The sequence below is a fragment of the Hyla sarda genome, unplaced genomic scaffold (assembly GCF_029499605.1).
Source record: "Hyla sarda isolate aHylSar1 unplaced genomic scaffold, aHylSar1.hap1 scaffold_1712, whole genome shotgun sequence".
NCBI lineage: Eukaryota > Metazoa > Chordata > Amphibia > Anura > Hylidae > Hyla > Hyla sarda.
Genome location: NW_026608352.1, coordinates 50,596 through 72,348, shown reverse-complemented (window position 1 = coordinate 72,348; position 21,753 = coordinate 50,596). Strand labels below are relative to the sequence as shown.

Below are 21,753 nucleotides of genomic sequence, written 5' to 3'. Positions count from 1 at the left end.
CCCCCCCCCCATGTTATGTTACATAGTTACATAGTTAGTACGGTCGAAAAAAGACATATGTCCATCACGTTCAACCAGGGAATTAAGGGGTAGGGGTGTGGCGCGATATTGGGGAAGGGATGAGATTTTATATTTCTTCATAAGCATTAATCTTATTTTGTCAATTAGGAACATTCAGCACCCACCCGCTATCAAGGCAGCTGCCTATCATGTCATGCCCTACCTGCACAGGTGTGCTGGCTACTCAAATGATCCAATTAAGGAGGCCATTTAGTCAGCAGCAGCAGAAGTCCTGTGCCTGGACGCTCCAACAGGGGCCAGACACAAGCAGAAGCAGAAGCAGCAGAAGCAGCAGCAGCAGAAGCAGCAGCAGCACCACCTTTTGTTTTTTGGCTGCAGCAGCAGCAAGGCCCACAGGGCTGGCTAGCTGGCTAGCCAGCAAGCAGGTAGCAATGAAAGTAGGAATCTTTCTTTTTAACCCTGTAAGGGGGTGGTGCACTGTACCCGAAGATACTGCCATATCGGGTCAATGCATAGGGCGACGGAAGCAAGCTTCGAAATCGGCCCCCGTTCTCAAAAATCCATTTAATATATGGTCCCCAGATAGGGGACGTATCAGATATTAAACTGATAAGAACAGATACTACACTTGATCTTAGCCAAAAGGCCGAGAAGCGATAACCGTGAAAGGGGCGGGCCCAACAAGGTCCCCTTCATGGGCACTATCACTGCTTGCTGTCAGGGAGGCTGCCAGACAATTTTCCATGCACACTCTGGGCTGGGGGGCAGTCAACCACCAGTACACACAGCAGAACCTAAACCCATACCATTATTGCTAAGCAGCAAGACAGGGGCCCATTGCACTCCCACGGGGCCTTTTTAAATGCAATCCATAACCCGGATTTGCCAGGAACCCTTCTTACTCCTCCTACTTGCATGTGACACTGGGCTTAGGATCTGCATAGGAAACACACACACAAGCACACACCTACCTTTGTTGCCTGCAGATGCCTCCTTGGCTGTCCCCAAACGGTATCAAACCAACACCCACGGGAAGCTGTAAGCATAGAGGACATGCCTGCACCCCATTGGACTTACCTGTGTGGGTTAAATCCGGGTTATTTGACAACCTATGGCGGTGATGGTTCTGCTCAGGCAGAGCAGTGCTGATGCTCCTCATAAAGCTGTCGCTGCTGTGAAGGTTCTAGGTGACATCACAAATCCCTTTGGTTACATACACAACAAAGCTGGGTTGTTGTTGTTTACACTCTGCAAGGCCTGTGGAAGTGAGTGACATCATAGCACTGTAGTTCTGAGGGTTCAAGATGGATGCAACAATCTCCTGTTGCTTCTATGAAGGCCGTAATAGACGACATCACCAAACAGCTCCATAGTCACATACACAGCAAAGGAGAGATGTTGTTTACACCTAGTGATGTCAGTGGTATTGAGTGACATCACAGCACAGTGCTAAGGCTCCTGGGCCTGGACACAGCAGCGGCTGCAATATCTCAACGGAGAATACGTTTATATCTATGTGTGTGTGTGCGCATATATATATATATATATATATATATATATATATATATATATATATATATTTCTCCGCCGAAATCACTTTTAAACCCATTTCCACCTTTTTTTCCCTTCTCTTCCTCTTACTTTTTTTTCACGTTTTTTTACGTTTTTCTCCTTTTCGCCTCTTTTCTGGGCGTATTATTCTTCTTTTTCTTCTTTTTTTTCGTCTAATGCATACCCCATCAGTGCAGCAATGCTTATTCAATACCGCCAGCAGATGGAGACACTGGGGGATAATTTTCTAAGGATTTATACTGATTTTTCCTGTCTGAATTTGTCGCACAGAAAGTTGCAGGCCAAATATGTGTGACATTTCTGCGACTTTAGCTTCTAGAGCATTTTTACAACATTATACATAGGTGCTGAATACATAAAAAGCGACTGTTCAGCGACAGACAAGTCGCATCGGCTGAAAGTAGGCCAGAATGTCAGTCCATGTTGGAGCAGGTTTAGATACAGTCTAAAGCATAGATCTCAAAGTCTGTGCACAGAATTTAGCAAGGGCCTCGCACCTTCTGATGCATCAGGTAGGTGCACAATAGCATAGCCTAACCCTCTGTACTTTGGTCTATATTGATGCGGGACATAGACAGCCAGCTGATGACCAATCCATTAGTGCAATGGATGGCTGGAAGCATTTGTCTTTGCCTTTGCAATACCACAGAAGCAATGCATGGTCAATGTACAGCAATGACACACCTGTGTGAACAGCCAGGAGACCCCCCCCCCCCCCCCATGTTATGTTACATAGTTACATAGTTAGTACGGTCGAAAAAAGACATATGTCCATCACGTTCAACCAGGGAATTAAGGGGTAGGGGTGTGGCGCGATATTGGGGAAGGGATGAGATTTTATATTTCTTCATAAGCATTAATCTTATTTTGTCAATTAGGAACATTCAGCACCCACCCGCTATCAAGGCAGCTGCCTATCATGTCATGCCCTACCTGCACAGGTGTGCTGGCTACTCAAATGATCCAATTAAGGAGGCCATTTAGTCAGCAGCAGCAGAAGTCCTGTGCCTGGACGCTCCAACAGGGGCCAGACACAAGCAGAAGCAGAAGCAGCAGAAGCAGCAGCAGCACCACCTTTTGTTTTTTGGCTGCAGCAGCAGCAAGGCCCACAGGGCTGGCTAGCTGGCTAGCCAGCAAGCAGGTAGCAATGAAAGTAGGAATCTTTCTTTTTAACCCTGTAAGGGGGTGGTGCACTGTACCCGAAGATACTGCCATATCGGGTCAATGCATAGGGCGACGGAAGCAAGCTTCGAAATCGGCCCCCGTTCTCAAAAATCCATTTAATATATGGTCCCCAGATAGGGGACGTATCAGATATTAAACTGATAAGAACAGATTTTTTTTTTTTTTTTACATTTTTATTGAAAAAACTCAAAAACTTAAATACATCACAAGAAAATTTTTACAATACTTCAAATACTGTTTTCCATAAATGTAAATTCCACATAGCTAATGCTTTTTTCTGCCCAAATCTCTTTTTATCAATTAAATAGTACAAGTAAACTTCACTGTATATCATCTTCAAACATTCTTTTTCACAAATAAAATCTCTTTTGAAGACAAGAATATTACGAACTTTCCATAATACATTTTTTGTACAGTTGATAAAAATCCACAAAATTCTCTCTTTTTCTTTCGTAACTCCATCACTTTTGCCATATAAAACAACTTCATGATTTAAAACTTTTAGACCTGTTAGGAATTTCAATAAAGAACCAATTAGTCTAAAAACCTTTTGTGCAAAATAACAATTCCAGAAAAGGTGCAAAACAGTTTCATCTATATTGCAATTTTCCCGGGGACAGACACATACAGCATTTAGACCTCTTCTATATTGGAAAAATCTTACCGGAAGACACTCATGGATAATCATCCATGCTAAATCCTTGTGCTCATTAAAAAGATATGGCTCGTTTACCTTTTTCCATATTTGTACACACCTATTATAAGAAAAATTAGAGACCATACATATTTCTTCTTGCAAATTTAACTGTACTTCTATCTTGCGAGCATCCCTCAAGGTTAACAAGTCAAAGTCTTTAAGGTTATACATACGTATTATTTTTTCTAACATGGCATAATGTTTAGGCGGAGTTAAAAGTACAGGAGAAGATAATGATAAAAACACCCATTTTCTTCTTCTAAAAATATGTCCCGCAGAGTACTTTAAAAAACAGGACCATACACTTTTCATAAAAAGTCCCCTAAAACACCAACTAAAAAACCTTAAGTATAAAAATTTTCTAATACAGGGAACCTGTTTTCCTCCATTTTTTTGTGACTTATACATAATATCTCTTTTTAATTTTTCTGCTTTAGAACTCCATAGAAACTCAAAGAGAATCCTCTGAAGTTGCCTAGACATAAGTTCATTAGGAGGATAAATCATATTTAAATAGAGCATAATGGGTATTAGCATAGCCTTAATCACCAAAATTTTACCTTCTAAAGATAATTTCCTAAGGGACCAAAAGTCTACTTTCTTCTTTACCTTTTCTTTTACCATTAGCCAACTTTCCTCACCATTGTTATTTTTATCAAAGATGACTCCAAGGATTTTTATTTTTTCTGACTGTAATTTTAGGTTTGGTATTTGCACGTTTTCCCATTTACCTATATAAAAACAGTCACATTTAGATAAATTAAGTTTAAAAGCAGAAGCTTTACAAAAGAAATCAGTAACATCAACAACTCTTTGTAAAGAGAAGGAACTTTCACAAAAAACATTAATATCATCCATATAGCCACACACTTTAAGGGTGGCATTATTACCTCCAGGAACTGGCACTCCTTTTATTATTTTATCATTCCTTATTAAGTTTAACAGAGGTTCTATTGCACATATAAACAGTATAGGAGACAGAGGGCAGCCTTGCTTTACCCCTGATGATAAATTAATAAAATCTGTAAGGAAACCATTTATTAAAATCCTGCTAAAAGAACCTTTATATAAGAGAGCAATTTGCTTAATAAGTATGTTAGGAAAACCCATGCGTTGTAAAACCATCCATAAAAAACAATGTGATACTCTATCGAACGCTTTATGAAAATCTAGAGATAGAATGGCTATATTTTGATTCCGCTCTTGCTGATACCATATGACGTCCCTAATAGCATTTAAAGGTTCAGCTACACTCCTTCCTGGGACACCACATACCTGATCCACATGGATGACCTTGTGCAAAAATGGCTTCATTCTGTTAACAAAAATTTTTGACATAATCTTATAATCAACATTAAGAAGCGTAATTGGTCTCCAATTTTCTAAGCTGTTCCTATCCCCCTTTTTGGGGATCAGAGACACTATACCACTCCTCCAAGATAAAGGTAGAACATCAGAATTAAAAGCCTCCTTAAAAATATTAAGCAAATCATCTTTAAAAATTTCCCAAAAGGTTTTATAAAACTCTACAGGAAGTCCATCAGAACCTGGTGTTTTACCTGTGGATAAACTTTTAGCAGCAATTTCTAATTCTTGGCATCTTACTTCTGTGCAAAGTGCATCTTGGTCCTCCTTACTTAAACCACAATCTAAAGTGCTTAGGAGAAAATTAGCAGCAGATATATCAATGGGTTTCTCATTAAACAGATCTTGATAAAAGGATTTAGCTTTGGATAACATTCCTACATTAGTAGTTTCATCCTCAATGTTAATCATTAACTTTTTTGTTTCCATTACCTTTTTAAAAAAGAATCTTGTACACTTTTCATCCTTCTCTTTACATTCAACTTTGGAGTTAAAAATTATTTCTTTCCCTTTGTTAGTTATAGCCTTCTGAATATCACTTTTAACACTTAAAATCAGATCGTCTACATATACACCCAGCTCTTTGAGTTGATAATAGGTTTGTAGTTTTGTGTTAAGATCTCTATACCATTTCAATTTCTCTTTTGTTTTTTTAACACCCATCTTAATAAAATACTCTTTAAATTTTACCTTGCAGAATTCCCACCATGCTAAAAGAGAATTAAAATTAGTCCTTGAGTTCTGCAATTTTTTAAAAAGATAGATAAAATTACATTTAATTTCTTCATCTTCAAGCAAAGAGACATTCAGACGCCAGACTCCTTTGGCTCTGCAAACCCCATCAAACTTACATGTAGCAGATAAAATCTTATGATCTGAAAAAAAGGTAGAAGTCAATTGCATGTTCCCATAAAATGCAAATCCAGAAGCAAAAATATAATCAATCCTTGACATATAAAGGCTATTCCCCCAGGTATACCCAGGGTCATTAGGGAAAGAGGTTCTCCACAAATCTTTTAAATTAAAATCAACTATAAAATCCTTTAGTTGTTTTTCAGTCTTATCTTTCCTTTGTTCAGATCCTCCAGCCCGCTCCTCTCCTGCCATTATACAATTAAAATCACCAGCGATGATAAGCGGGGATGAACCCGGTAAATAAAACTGAATTTTCTCTAATAAATCAGATCTTTCATCCTTATCTGGAGAGGCATATACATTTAAAAGTCTCATATTCATGTCATTATAAATAATATGAACGAGCAGGGCTCTACCGGGTACAATGTCTGTGAAGGAGGTAACTTTATACTCACTGCTCTTGAACAGTATGCCAACACCAGTCACTTTCCTCTCATTATCCCCTGACCACACAGACGGGCCAAGAGTCCATTCAGATCTCAAAGATGAATAATTGATATCATAATCAATGGCACATTCCTGTAAAAATAAAATGTCTGTAGGCAAAGAAGACAAGAAAGAAAATAAAGCAGCCCTCCTCTCTGGGCTCTTCAAACTCCTCACATTGAAGGAGGAGATATTAACACTTGGTAGCTCCTGGGTCATTCATTATCCTCAGACAAAGAACCCCAATCTGTAGGTGGTGACACAAATTCCTCAATATTAACAGGGTCGGATGCTGTTATAACCTTTTGGCAGACAATCTCCACGTTCCCCTCGTCCGCACTAACTCGACCACTCCTTTTGATGTTAAGGCCCTTTTCCTCTTTCCGGTCTCTGCTTTTCCTCTTTCGCCGTTCTTCTACATCCATCTCCTCTGTATCCCTTCTGGGCGGTCCAGGACCCTCAACTTCCATGAGAGGAGAACCCCTCACTTCTGTCTCAGGTCCCACGACCTTCCCCGGGGACACAATGCTTTTGGAGACATGAGCCACAGCAGGTATCACAGGAATTCCGGTAGCAGAAGACTCAGGCATCACTTTCAGGGTATGGGTCTTAGGCACAGGCACAGCATCCATGGAGCTCTTCCTCATCGAGGGACCAGCCGACGTAGCCACAATATTGGCCCAGGAGCGTTGAGGACAATCCTTAAAAGCGTGTCCTTTCTGCTTACACACATTACACAGAATCTCATTTTGACAGTCCAAAGTGGTGTGGCCTTTTTGGCCACATCTTTTGCAAATAACCACTTCCTCTTTGCAAGATTCTTGTGTATGACCATATTCATGGCATTTCCTGCAATAATACGGCATCCCAGGGTAGAATAAATAGCCACGTTTACGCCCAATTAAAAAATTTGCAGGTGGGCGACACAGACCTCCAATTCCTCTCACATCTTCTCTGAACTTAACAGCAAACTTATGCTTTCCAGTCCAAAAGTCCATTGCATTCATTATTTTATGAGAGTATTTGACTTCCGCACAATATTGGTTTAAAAATAAGACAATGTCTCTTATATCCACGTATGGATCGTGCATAGTAACCACCAGTGGAACATCGCCATTAGAATATAGAGCAATGAAAACAAGTCCTTTCATATCCTCCTCATTGGCAAGCTCCCGAACTTTCTCAAACATATGGTCACATGCAGATGCGGAAGTCAAGGTAAGAATGAAAAGTCCTTTACCTGGGTCTTTTAGGCAAAACACATCTTCTCTCTGAATGTGCAATAAATCCAGCATAATTCTCTTGACAAAAAATTCCAAAGTCATCTTCTCCTTTTTCTCCTCATCCACTTCAATACGGAAGGTGTTCTTAATCCGAGTTTCAGTATGCGCAGCAAACCTAAGGGTCGCCATGGGGGATCGCCTTCCCGTTCTTTGTAAGTCCTCCTCCTATAGCAGCATGAGGCTTAAGACGGCTAAAAAACCGCCGATGCCTCAAGGCCGAAGGTTCGACGAACTCAGAGCCCCTTGACAAGATACAAGATCTTAGCCAAAAGGCCGAGAAGCGATAACCGTGAAAGGGGCGGGCCCAACAAGGTCCCCTTCATGGGCACTATCACTGCTTGCTGTCAGGGAGGCTGCCAGACAATTTTCCATGCACACTCTGGGCTGGGGGGCAGTCAACCACCAGTACACACAGCAGAACCTAAACCCATACCATTATTGCTAAGCAGCAAGACAGGGGCCCATTGCACTCCCACGGGGCCTTTTTAAATGCAATCCATAACCCGGATTTGCCAGGAACCCTTCTTACTCCTCCTACTTGCATGTGACACTGGGCTTAGGATCTGCATAGGAAACACACACACAAGCACACACCTACCTTTGTTGCCTGCAGATGCCTCCTTGGCTGTCCCCAAACGGTATCAAACCAACACCCACGGGAAGCTGTAAGCATAGAGGACATGCCTGCACCCCATTGGACTTACCTGTGTGGGTTAAATCCGGGTTATTTGACAACCTATGGCGGTGATGGTTCTGCTCAGGCAGAGCAGTGCTGATGCTCCTCATAAAGCTGTCGCTGCTGTGAAGGTTCTAGGTGACATCACAAATCCCTTTGGTTACATACACAACAAAGCTGGGTTGTTGTTGTTTACACTCTGCAAGGCCTGTGGAAGTGAGTGACATCATAGCACTGTAGTTCTGAGGGTTCAAGATGGATGCAACAATCTCCTGTTGCTTCTATGAAGGCCGTAATAGACGACATCACCAAACAGCTCCATAGTCACATACACAGCAAAGGAGAGATGTTGTTTACACCTAGTGATGTCAGTGGTATTGAGTGACATCACAGCACAGTGCTAAGGCTCCTGGGCCTGGACACAGCAGCGGCTGCAATATCTCAACGGAGAATACGTTTATATCTATGTGTGTGTGTGCGCATATATATATATATATATATATATATATATATATATATATATATATATTCTCCGCCGAAATCACTTTTAAACCCATTTCCACCTTTTTTTCCCTTCTCTTCCTCTTACTTTTTTTTCACGTTTTTTTACGTTTTTCTCCTTTTCGCCTCTTTTCTGGGCGTATTATTCTTCTTTTTCTTCTTTTTTTTCGTCTAATGCATACCCCATCAGTGCAGCAATGCTTATTCAATACCGCCAGCAGATGGAGACACTGGGGGATAATTTTCTAAGGATTTATACTGATTTTTCCTGTCTGAATTTGTCGCACAGAAAGTTGCAGGCCAAATATGTGTGACATTTCTGCGACTTTAGCTTCTAGAGCATTTTTACAACATTATACATAGGTGCTGAATACATAAAAAGCGACTGTTCAGCGACAGACAAGTCGCATCGGCTGAAAGTAGGCCAGAATGTCAGTCCATGTTGGAGCAGGTTTAGATACAGTCTAAAGCATAGATCTCAAAGTCTGTGCACAGAATTTAGCAAGGGCCTCGCACCTTCTGATGCATCAGGTAGGTGCACAATAGCATAGCCTAACCCTCTGTACTTTGGTCTATATTGATGCGGGACATAGACAGCCAGCTGATGACCAATCCATTAGTGCAATGGATGGCTGGAAGCATTTGTCTTTGCCTTTTTTGCAATACCACAGAAGCAATGCATGGTCAATGTACAGCAATGACACACCTGTGTGAACAGCCAGGAGACCCCCCCCCCCATGTTATGTTACATAGTTACATAGTTAGTACGGTCGAAAAAAGACATATGTCCATCACGTTCAACCAGGGAATTAAGGGGTAGGGGTGTGGCGCGATATTGGGGAAGGGATGAGATTTTATATTTCTTCATAAGCATTAATCTTATTTTGTCAATTAGGAACATTCAGCACCCACCCGCTATCAAGGCAGCTGCCTATCATGTCATGCCCTACCTGCACAGGTGTGCTGGCTACTCAAATGATCCAATTAAGGAGGCCATTTAGTCAGCAGCAGCAGAAGTCCTGTGCCTGGACGCTCCAACAGGGGCCAGACACAAGCAGAAGCAGAAGCAGCAGAAGCAGCAGCAGCACCACCTTTTGTTTTTTGGCTGCAGCAGCAGCAAGGCCCACAGGGCTGGCTAGCTGGCTAGCCAGCAAGCAGGTAGCAATGAAAGTAGGAATCTTTCTTTTTAACCCTGTAAGGGGGTGGTGCACTGTACCCGAAGATACTGCCATATCGGGTCAATGCATAGGGCGACGGAAGCAAGCTTCGAAATCGGCCCCCGTTCTCAAAAATCCATTTAATATATGGTCCCCAGATAGGGGACGTATCAGATATTAAACTGATAAGAACAGATACTACACTTGATCTTAGCCAAAAGGCCGAGAAGCGATAACCGTGAAAGGGGCGGGCCCAACAAGGTCCCCTTCATGGGCACTATCACTGCTTGCTGTCAGGGAGGCTGCCAGACAATTTTCCATGCACACTCTGGGCTGGGGGGCAGTCAACCACCAGTACACACAGCAGAACCTAAACCCATACCATTATTGCTAAGCAGCAAGACAGGGGCCCATTGCACTCCCACGGGGCCTTTTTAAATGCAATCCATAACCCGGATTTGCCAGGAACCCTTCTTACTCCTCCTACTTGCATGTGACACTGGGCTTAGGATCTGCATAGGAAACACACACACAAGCACACACCTACCTTTGTTGCCTGCAGATGCCTCCTTGGCTGTCCCCAAACGGTATCAAACCAACACCCACGGGAAGCTGTAAGCATAGAGGACATGCCTGCACCCCATTGGACTTACCTGTGTGGGTTAAATCCGGGTTATTTGACAACCTATGGCGGTGATGGTTCTGCTCAGGCAGAGCAGTGCTGATGCTCCTCATAAAGCTGTCGCTGCTGTGAAGGTTCTAGGTGACATCACAAATCCCTTTGGTTACATACACAACAAAGCTGGGTTGTTGTTGTTTACACTCTGCAAGGCCTGTGGAAGTGAGTGACATCATAGCACTGTAGTTCTGAGGGTTCAAGATGGATGCAACAATCTCCTGTTGCTTCTATGAAGGCCGTAATAGACGACATCACCAAACAGCTCCATAGTCACATACACAGCAAAGGAGAGATGTTGTTTACACCTAGTGATGTCAGTGGTATTGAGTGACATCACAGCACAGTGCTAAGGCTCCTGGGCCTGGACACAGCAGCGGCTGCAATATCTCAACGGAGAATACGTTTATATCTATGTGTGTGTGTGCGCATATATATATATATATATATATATATATATATATATATATATATATTTCTCCGCCGAAATCACTTTTAAACCCATTTCCACCTTTTTTTCCCTTCTCTTCCTCTTACTTTTTTTTCACGTTTTTTTACGTTTTTCTCCTTTTCGCCTCTTTTCTGGGCGTATTATTCTTCTTTTTCTTCTTTTTTTTCGTCTAATGCATACCCCATCAGTGCAGCAATGCTTATTCAATACCGCCAGCAGATGGAGACACTGGGGGATAATTTTCTAAGGATTTATACTGATTTTTCCTGTCTGAATTTGTCGCACAGAAAGTTGCAGGCCAAATATGTGTGACATTTCTGCGACTTTAGCTTCTAGAGCATTTTTACAACATTATACATAGGTGCTGAATACATAAAAAGCGACTGTTCAGCGACAGACAAGTCGCATCGGCTGAAAGTAGGCCAGAATGTCAGTCCATGTTGGAGCAGGTTTAGATACAGTCTAAAGCATAGATCTCAAAGTCTGTGCACAGAATTTAGCAAGGGCCTCGCACCTTCTGATGCATCAGGTAGGTGCACAATAGCATAGCCTAACCCTCTGTACTTTGGTCTATATTGATGCGGGACATAGACAGCCAGCTGATGACCAATCCATTAGTGCAATGGATGGCTGGAAGCATTTGTCTTTGCCTTTGCAATACCACAGAAGCAATGCATGGTCAATGTACAGCAATGACACACCTGTGTGAACAGCCAGGAGACCCCCCCCCCCATGTTATGTTACATAGTTACATAGTTAGTACGGTCGAAAAAAGACATATGTCCATCACGTTCAACCAGGGAATTAAGGGGTAGGGGTGTGGCGCGATATTGGGGAAGGGATGAGATTTTATATTTCTTCATAAGCATTAATCTTATTTTGTCAATTAGGAACATTCAGCACCCACCCGCTATCAAGGCAGCTGCCTATCATGTCATGCCCTACCTGCACAGGTGTGCTGGCTACTCAAATGATCCAATTAAGGAGGCCATTTAGTCAGCAGCAGCAGAAGTCCTGTGCCTGGACGCTCCAACAGGGGCCAGACACAAGCAGAAGCAGAAGCAGCAGAAGCAGCAGCAGCACCACCTTTTGTTTTTTGGCTGCAGCAGCAGCAAGGCCCACAGGGCTGGCTAGCTGGCTAGCTGGCTAGCCAGCAAGCAGGTAGCAATGAAAGTAGGAATCTTTCTTTTTAACCCTGTAAGGGGGTGGTGCACTGTACCCGAAGATACTGCCATATCGGGTCAATGCATAGGGCGACGGAAGCAAGCTTCGAAATCGGCCCCCGTTCTCAAAAATCCATTTAATATATGGTCCCCAGATAGGGGACGTATCAGATATTAAACTGATAAGAACAGATACTACACTTGATCTTAGCCAAAAGGCCGAGAAGCGATAACCGTGAAAGGGGCGGGCCCAACAAGGTCCCCTTCATGGGCACTATCACTGCTTGCTGTCAGGGAGGCTGCCAGACAATTTTCCATGCACACTCTGGGCTGGGGGGCAGTCAACCACCAGTACACACAGCAGAACCTAAACCCATACCATTATTGCTAAGCAGCAAGACAGGGGCCCATTGCACTCCCACGGGGCCTTTTTAAATGCAATCCATAACCCGGATTTGCCAGGAACCCTTCTTACTCCTCCTACTTGCATGTGACACTGGGCTTAGGATCTGCATAGGAAACACACACACAAGCACACACCTACCTTTGTTGCCTGCAGATGCCTCCTTGGCTGTCCCCAAACGGTATCAAACCAACACCCACGGGAAGCTGTAAGCATAGAGGACATGCCTGCACCCCATTGGACTTACCTGTGTGGGTTAAATCCGGGTTATTTGACAACCTATGGCGGTGATGGTTCTGCTCAGGCAGAGCAGTGCTGATGCTCCTCATAAAGCTGTCGCTGCTGTGAAGGTTCTAGGTGACATCACAAATCCCTTTGGTTACATACACAACAAAGCTGGGTTGTTGTTGTTTACACTCTGCAAGGCCTGTGGAAGTGAGTGACATCATAGCACTGTAGTTCTGAGGGTTCAAGATGGATGCAACAATCTCCTGTTGCTTCTATGAAGGCCGTAATAGACGACATCACCAAACAGCTCCATAGTCACATACACAGCAAAGGAGAGATGTTGTTTACACCTAGTGATGTCAGTGGTATTGAGTGACATCACAGCACAGTGCTAAGGCTCCTGGGCCTGGACACAGCAGCGGCTGCAATATCTCAACGGAGAATACGTTTATATCTATGTGTGTGTGTGCGCATATATATATATATATATATATATATATATATATATATATATATATTTCTCCGCCGAAATCACTTTTAAACCCATTTCCACCTTTTTTTCCCTTCTCTTCCTCTTACTTTTTTTTCACGTTTTTTTACGTTTTTCTCCTTTTCGCCTCTTTTCTGGGCGTATTATTCTTCTTTTTCTTCTTTTTTTTCGTCTAATGCATACCCCATCAGTGCAGCAATGCTTATTCAATACCGCCAGCAGATGGAGACACTGGGGGATAATTTTCTAAGGATTTATACTGATTTTTCCTGTCTGAATTTGTCGCACAGAAAGTTGCAGGCCAAATATGTGTGACATTTCTGCGACTTTAGCTTCTAGAGCATTTTTACAACATTATACATAGGTGCTGAATACATAAAAAGCGACTGTTCAGCGACAGACAAGTCGCATCGGCTGAAAGTAGGCCAGAATGTCAGTCCATGTTGGAGCAGGTTTAGATACAGTCTAAAGCATAGATCTCAAAGTCTGTGCACAGAATTTAGCAAGGGCCTCGCACCTTCTGATGCATCAGGTAGGTGCACAATAGCATAGCCTAACCCTCTGTACTTTGGTCTATATTGATGCGGGACATAGACAGCCAGCTGATGACCAATCCATTAGTGCAATGGATGGCTGGAAGCATTTGTCTTTGCCTTTGCAATACCACAGAAGCAATGCATGGTCAATGTACAGCAATGACACACCTGTGTGAACAGCCAGGAGACCCCCCCCCCCCCCCCCATGTTATGTTACATAGTTACATAGTTAGTACGGTCGAAAAAAGACATATGTCCATCACGTTCAACCAGGGAATTAAGGGGTAGGGGTGTGGCGCGATATTGGGGAAGGGATGAGATTTTATATTTCTTCATAAGCATTAATCTTATTTTGTCAATTAGGAACATTCAGCACCCACCCGCTATCAAGGCAGCTGCCTATCATGTCATGCCCTACCTGCACAGGTGTGCTGGCTACTCAAATGATCCAATTAAGGAGGCCATTTAGTCAGCAGCAGCAGAAGTCCTGTGCCTGGACGCTCCAACAGGGGCCAGACACAAGCAGAAGCAGAAGCAGCAGAAGCAGCAGCAGCACCACCTTTTGTTTTTTGGCTGCAGCAGCAGCAAGGCCCACAGGGCTGGCTAGCTGGCTAGCCAGCAAGCAGGTAGCAATGAAAGTAGGAATCTTTCTTTTTAACCCTGTAAGGGGGTGGTGCACTGTACCCGAAGATACTGCCATATCGGGTCAATGCATAGGGCGACGGAAGCAAGCTTCGAAATCGGCCCCCGTTCTCAAAAATCCATTTAATATATGGTCCCCAGATAGGGGACGTATCAGATATTAAACTGATAAGAACAGATACTACACTTGATCTTAGCCAAAAGGCCGAGAAGCGATAACCGTGAAAGGGGCGGGCCCAACAAGGTCCCCTTCATGGGCACTATCACTGCTTGCTGTCAGGGAGGCTGCCAGACAATTTTCCATGCACACTCTGGGCTGGGGGGCAGTCAACCACCAGTACACACAGCAGAACCTAAACCCATACCATTATTGCTAAGCAGCAAGACAGGGGCCCATTGCACTCCCACGGGGCCTTTTTAAATGCAATCCATAACCCGGATTTGCCAGGAACCCTTCTTACTCCTCCTACTTGCATGTGACACTGGGCTTAGGATCTGCATAGGAAACACACACACAAGCACACACCTACCTTTGTTGCCTGCAGATGCCTCCTTGGCTGTCCCCAAACGGTATCAAACCAACACCCACGGGAAGCTGTAAGCATAGAGGACATGCCTGCACCCCATTGGACTTACCTGTGTGGGTTAAATCCGGGTTATTTGACAACCTATGGCGGTGATGGTTCTGCTCAGGCAGAGCAGTGCTGATGCTCCTCATAAAGCTGTCGCTGCTGTGAAGGTTCTAGGTGACATCACAAATCCCTTTGGTTACATACACAACAAAGCTGGGTTGTTGTTGTTTACACTCTGCAAGGCCTGTGGAAGTGAGTGACATCATAGCACTGTAGTTCTGAGGGTTCAAGATGGATGCAACAATCTCCTGTTGCTTCTATGAAGGCCGTAATAGACGACATCACCAAACAGCTCCATAGTCACATACACAGCAAAGGAGAGATGTTGTTTACACCTAGTGATGTCAGTGGTATTGAGTGACATCACAGCACAGTGCTAAGGCTCCTGGGCCTGGACACAGCAGCGGCTGCAATATCTCAACGGAGAATACGTTTATATCTATGTGTGTGTGTGCGCATATATATATATATATATATATATATATATATATATATATATATTTCTCCGCCGAAATCACTTTTAAACCCATTTCCACCTTTTTTTCCCTTCTCTTCCTCTTACTTTTTTTTCACGTTTTTTTACGTTTTTCTCCTTTTCGCCTCTTTTCTGGGCGTATTATTCTTCTTTTTCTTCTTTTTTTTCGTCTAATGCATACCCCATCAGTGCAGCAATGCTTATTCAATACCGCCAGCAGATGGAGACACTGGGGGATAATTTTCTAAGGATTTATACTGATTTTTCCTGTCTGAATTTGTCGCACAGAAAGTTGCAGGCCAAATATGTGTGACATTTCTGCGACTTTAGCTTCTAGAGCATTTTTACAACATTATACATAGGTGCTGAATACATAAAAAGCGACTGTTCAGCGACAGACAAGTCGCATCGGCTGAAAGTAGGCCAGAATGTCAGTCCATGTTGGAGCAGGTTTAGATACAGTCTAAAGCATAGATCTCAAAGTCTGTGCACAGAATTTAGCAAGGGCCTCGCACCTTCTGATGCATCAGGTAGGTGCACAATAGCATAGCCTAACCCTCTGTACTTTGGTCTATATTGATGCGGGACATAGACAGCCAGCTGATGACCAATCCATTAGTGCAATGGATGGCTGGAAGCATTTGTCTTTGCCTTTGCAATACCACAGAAGCAATGCATGGTCAATGTACAGCAATGACACACCTGTGTGAACAGCCAGGAGACCCCCCCCCCCCCCCCCATGTTATGTTACATAGTTACATAGTTAGTACGGTCGAAAAAAGACATATGTCCATCACGTTCAACCAGGGAATTAAGGGGTAGGGGTGTGGCGCGATATTGGGGAAGGGATGAGATTTTATATTTCTTCATAAGCATTAATCTTATTTTGTCAATTAGGAACATTCAGCACCCACCCGCTATCAAGGCAGCTGCCTATCATGTCATGCCCTACCTGCACAGGTGTGCTGGCTACTCAAATGATCCAATTAAGGAGGCCATTTAGTCAGCAGCAGCAGAAGTCCTGTGCCTGGACGCTCCAACAGGGGCCAGACACAAGCAGAAGCAGAAGCAGCAGAAGCAGCAGCAGCAGAAGCAGCAGCAGCACCACCTTTTGTTTTTTGGCTGCAGCAGCAGCAAGGCCCACAGGGCTGGCTAGCTGGCTAGCCAGCAAGCAGGTAGCAATGAAAGTAGGAATCTTTCTTTTTAACCCTGTAAGGGGGTGGTGCACTGTACCCGAAGATACTGCCATATCGGGTCAATGCATAGGGCGACGGAAGCAAGCTTCGAAATCGGCCCCCGTTCTCAAAAATCCATTTAATATATGGTCCCCAGATAGGGGACGTATCAGATATTAAACTGATAAGAACAGATACTACACTTGATCTTAGCCAAAAGGCCGAGAAGCGATAACCGTGAAAGGGGCGGGCCCAACAAGGTCCCCTTCATGGGCACTATCACTGCTTGCTGTCAGGGAGGCTGCCAGACAATTTTCCATGCACACTCTGGGCTGGGGGGCAGTCAACCACCAGTACACACAGCAGAACCTAAACCCATACCATTATTGCTAAGCAGCAAGACAGGGGCCCATTGCACTCCCACGGGGCCTTTTTAAATGCAATCCATAACCCGGATTTGCCAGGAACCCTTCTTACTCCTCCTACTTGCATGTGACACTGGGCTTAGGATCTGCATAGGAAACACACACACAAGCACACACCTACCTTTGTTGCCTGCAGATGCCTCCTTGGCTGTCCCCAAACGGTATCAAACCAACACCCACGGGAAGCTGTAAGCATAGAGGACATGCCTGCACCCCATTGGACTTACCTGTGTGGGTTAAATCCGGGTTATTTGACAACCTATGGCGGTGATGGTTCTGCTCAGGCAGAGCAGTGCTGATGCTCCTCATAAAGCTGTCGCTGCTGTGAAGGTTCTAGGTGACATCACAAATCCCTTTGGTTACATACACAACAAAGCTGGGTTGTTGTTGTTTACACTCTGCAAGGCCTGTGGAAGTGAGTGACATCATAGCACTGTAGTTCTGAGGGTTCAAGATGGATGCAACAATCTCCTGTTGCTTCTATGAAGGCCGTAATAGACGACATCACCAAACAGCTCCATAGTCACATACACAGCAAAGGAGAGATGTTGTTTACACCTAGTGATGTCAGTGGTATTGAGTGACATCACAGCACAGTGCTAAGGCTCCTGGGCCTGGACACAGCAGCGGCTGCAATATCTCAACGGAGAATACGTTTATATCTATGTGTGTGTGTGCGCATATATATATATATATATATATATATATATATATATATATATTTCTCCGCCGAAATCACTTTTAAACCCATTTCCACCTTTTTTTCCCTTCTCTTCCTCTTACTTTTTTTTCACGTTTTTTTACGTTTTTCTCCTTTTCGCCTCTTTTCTGGGCGTATTATTCTTCTTTTTCTTCTTTTTTTTCGTCTAATGCATACCCCATCAGTGCAGCAATGCTTATTCAATACCGCCAGCAGATGGAGACACTGGGGGATAATTTTCTAAGGATTTATACTGATTTTTCCTGTCTGAATTTGTCGCACAGAAAGTTGCAGGCCAAATATGTGTGACATTTCTGCGACTTTAGCTTCTAGAGCATTTTTACAACATTATACATAGGTGCTGAATACATAAAAAGCGACTGTTCAGCGACAGACAAGTCGCATCGGCTGAAAGTAGGCCAGAATGTCAGTCCATGTTGGAGCAGGTTTAGATACAGTCTAAAGCATAGATCTCAAAGTCTGTGCACAGAATTTAGCAAGGGCCTCGCACCTTCTGATGCATCAGGTAGGTGCACAATAGCATAGCCTAACCCTCTGTACTTTGGTCTATATTGATGCGGGACATAGACAGCCAGCTGATGACCAATCCATTAGTGCAATGGATGGCTGGAAGCATTTGTCTTTGCCTTTGCAATACCACAGAAGCAATGCATGGTCAATGTACAGCAATGACACACCTGTGTGAACAGCCAGGAGACCCCCCCCCCCCCCCCATGTTATGTTACATAGTTACATAGTTAGTACGGTCGAAAAAAGACATATGTCCATCACGTTCAACCAGGGAATTAAGGGGTAGGGGTGTGGCGCGATATTGGGGAAGGGATGAGATTTTATATTTCTTCATAAGCATTAATCTTATTTTGTCAATTAGGAACATTCAGCACCCACCCGCTATCAAGGCAGCTGCCTATCATGTCATGCCCTACCTGCACAGGTGTGCTGGCTACTCAAATGATCCAATTAAGGAGGCCATTTAGTCAGCAGCAGCAGAAGTCCTGTGCCTGGACGCTCCAACAGGGGCCAGACACAAGCAGAAGCAGAAGCAGCAGAAGCAGCAGCAGCACCACCTTTTGTTTTTTGGCTGCAACAGCAGCAAGGCCCACAGGGCTGGCTAGCTGGCTAGCCAGCAAGCAGGTAGCAATGAAAGTAGGAATCTTTCTTTTTAACCCTGTAAGGGGGTGGTGCACTGTACCCGAAGATACTGCCATATCGGGTCAATGCATAGGGCGACGGAAGCAAGCTTCGAAATCGGCCCCCGTTCTCAAAAATCCATTTAATATATGGTCCCCAGATAGGGGACGTATCAGATATTAAACTGATAAGAACAGATACTACACTTGATCTTAGCCAAAAGGCCGAGAAGCGATAACCGTGAAAGGGGCGGGCCCAACAAGGTCCCCTTCATGGGCACTATCACTGCTTGCTGTCAGGGAGGCTGCCAGACAATTTTCCATGCACACTCTGGGCTGGGGGGCAGTCAACCACCAGTACACACAGCAGAACCTAAACCCATACCATTATTGCTAAGCAGCAAGACAGGGGCCCATTGCACTCCCACGGGGCCTTTTTAAATGCAATCCATAACCCGGATTTGCCAGGAACCCTTCTTACTCCTCCTACTTGCATGTGACACTGGGCTTAGGATCTGCATAGGAAACACACACACAAGCACACACCTACCTTTGTTGCCTGCAGATGCCTCCTTGGCTGTCCCCAAACGGTATCAAACCAACACCCACGGGAAGCTGTAAGCATAGAGGACATGCCTGCACCCCATTGGACTTACCTGTGTGGGTTAAATCCGGGTTATTTGACAACCTATGGCGGTGATGGTTCTGCTCAGGCAGAGCAGTGCTGATGCTCCTCATAAAGCTGTCGCTGCTGTGAAGGTTCTAGGTGACATCACAAATCCCTATGGTTACATACACAACAAAGCTGGGTTGTTGTTGTTTACACTCTGCAAGGCCTGTGGAAGTGAGTGACATCATAGCACTGTAGTTCTGAGGGTTCAAGATGGATGCAACAATCTCCTGTTGCTTCTATGAAGGCCGTAATAGACGACATCACCAAACAGCTCCATAGTCACATACACAGCAAAGGAGAGATGTTGTTTACACCTAGTGATGTCAGTGGTATTGAGTGACATCACAGCACAGTGCTAAGGCTCCTGGGCCTGGACACAGCAGCGGCTGCAATATCTCAACGGAGAATACGTTTATATCTATGTGTGTGTGTGCGCATATATATATATATATATATATATATATATATATATATATATTTCTCCGCCGAAATCACTTTTAAACCCATTTCCACCTTTTTTTCCCTTCTCTTCCTCTTACTTTTTTTTCACGTTTTTTTACGTTTTTCTCCTTTTCGCCTCTTTTCTGGGCGTATTATTCTTCTTTTTCTTCTTTTTTTTCGTCTAATGCATACCCCATCAGTGCAGCAATGCTTATTCAATACCGCCAGCAGATGGAGACACTGGGGGATAATTTTCTAAGGATTTATACTGATTTTTCCTGTCTGAATTTGTCGCACAGAAAGTTGCAGGCCAAATATGTGTGACATTTCTGCGACTTTAGCTTCTAGAGCATTTTTACAACATTATACATAGGTGCTGAATACATAAAAAGCGACTGTTCAGCGACAGACAAGTCGCATCGGCTGAAAGTAGGCCAGAATGTCAGTCCATGTTGGAGCAGGTTTAGATACAGTCTAAAGCATAGATCTCAAAGTCTGTGCACAGAATTTAGCAAGGGCCTCGCACCTTCTGATGCATCAGGTAGGTGCACAATAGCATAGCCTAACCCTCTGTACTTTGGTCTATATTGATGCGGGACATAGACAGCCAGCTGATGACCAATCCATTAGTGCAATGGATGGCTGGAAGCATTTGTCTTTGCCTTTGCAATACCACAGAAGCAATGCATGGTCAATGTACAGCAATGACACACCTGTGTGAACAGCCAGGAGACCCCCCCCCCCCCCCCCCCATGTTATGTTACATAGTTACATAGTTAGTACGGTCGAAAAAAGACATATGTCCATCACGTTCAACCAGGGAATTAAGGGGTAGGGGTGTGGCGCGATATTGGGGAAGGGATGAGATTTTATATTTCTTCATAAGCATTAATCTTATTTTGTCAATTAGGAACATTCAGCACCCACCCGCTATCAAGGCAGCTGCCTATCATGTCATGCCCTACCTGCACAGGTGTGCTGGCTACTCAAATGATCCAATTAAGGAGGCCATTTAGTCAGCAGCAGCAGAAGTCCTGTGCCTGGACGCTCCAACAGGGGCCAGACACAAGCAGAAGCAGAAGCAGCAGAAGCAGCAGCAGCACCACCTTTTGTTTTTTGGCTGCAGCAGCAGCAAGGCCCACAGGGCTGGCTAGCTGGCTAGCCAGCAAGCAGGTAGCAATGAAAGTAGGAATCTTTCTTTTTAACCCTGTAAGGGGGTGGTGCACTGTACCCGAAGATACTGCCATATCGGGTCAATGCATAGGGCGACGGAAGCAAGCTTCGAAATCGGCCCCCGTTCTCAAAAATCCATTTAATATATGGTCCCCAGATAGGGGACGTATCAGATATTAAACTGATAAGAACAGATACTACACTTGATCTTAGCCAAAAGGCCGAGAAGCGATAACCGTGAAAGGGGCGGGCCCAACAAGGTCCCCTTCATGGGCACTATCACTGCTTGCTGTCAGGGAGGCTGCCAGACAATTTTCCATGCACACTCTGGGCTGGGGGGCAGTCAACCACCAGTACACACAGCAGAACCTAAACCCATACCATTATTGCTAAGCAGCAAGACAGGGGCCCATTGCACTCCCACGGGGCCTTTTTAAATGCAATCCATAACCCGGATTTGCCAGGAACCCTTCTTACTCCTCCTACTTGCATGTGACACTGGGCTTAGGATCTGCATAGGA

The 21,753-nt window shown here is 44.2% G+C and overlaps 8 non-coding genes across 8 annotated transcripts; all 8 read right to left on the bottom strand.

Moving 5' to 3' along the window:
* Positions 1-488: 488 nt before the first annotated feature.
* LOC130312294 (U2 spliceosomal RNA) lies at positions 489-679 on the bottom strand. Its single transcript, XR_008860426.1, has one exon. It is a non-coding gene; the product is annotated as a U2 spliceosomal RNA (small nuclear RNA).
* A 2,097-nt stretch (positions 680-2,776) lies between these two features.
* LOC130312300 (U2 spliceosomal RNA) lies at positions 2,777-2,976 on the bottom strand. Its single transcript, XR_008860432.1, has one exon. It is a non-coding gene; the product is annotated as a U2 spliceosomal RNA (small nuclear RNA).
* Positions 2,977-9,841: 6,865 nt separating this feature from the next.
* LOC130312293 (U2 spliceosomal RNA) lies at positions 9,842-10,032 on the bottom strand. Its single transcript, XR_008860425.1, has one exon. It is a non-coding gene; the product is annotated as a U2 spliceosomal RNA (small nuclear RNA).
* A 2,096-nt stretch (positions 10,033-12,128) lies between these two features.
* Positions 12,129-12,319, bottom strand: LOC130312292 (U2 spliceosomal RNA). Its single transcript, XR_008860424.1, has one exon. It is a non-coding gene; the product is annotated as a U2 spliceosomal RNA (small nuclear RNA).
* Positions 12,320-14,413: 2,094 nt separating this feature from the next.
* Positions 14,414-14,604, bottom strand: LOC130312290 (U2 spliceosomal RNA). Its single transcript, XR_008860422.1, has one exon. It is a non-coding gene; the product is annotated as a U2 spliceosomal RNA (small nuclear RNA).
* A 2,107-nt stretch (positions 14,605-16,711) lies between these two features.
* LOC130312289 (U2 spliceosomal RNA) lies at positions 16,712-16,902 on the bottom strand. Its single transcript, XR_008860421.1, has one exon. It is a non-coding gene; the product is annotated as a U2 spliceosomal RNA (small nuclear RNA).
* Positions 16,903-18,991: 2,089 nt separating this feature from the next.
* On the bottom strand, positions 18,992-19,182 carry LOC130312288 (U2 spliceosomal RNA). Its single transcript, XR_008860420.1, has one exon. It is a non-coding gene; the product is annotated as a U2 spliceosomal RNA (small nuclear RNA).
* Positions 19,183-21,274: 2,092 nt separating this feature from the next.
* LOC130312287 (U2 spliceosomal RNA) lies at positions 21,275-21,465 on the bottom strand. The gene has a single exon (XR_008860419.1). It is a non-coding gene; the product is annotated as a U2 spliceosomal RNA (small nuclear RNA).
* Positions 21,466-21,753: the final 288 nt, after the last annotated feature.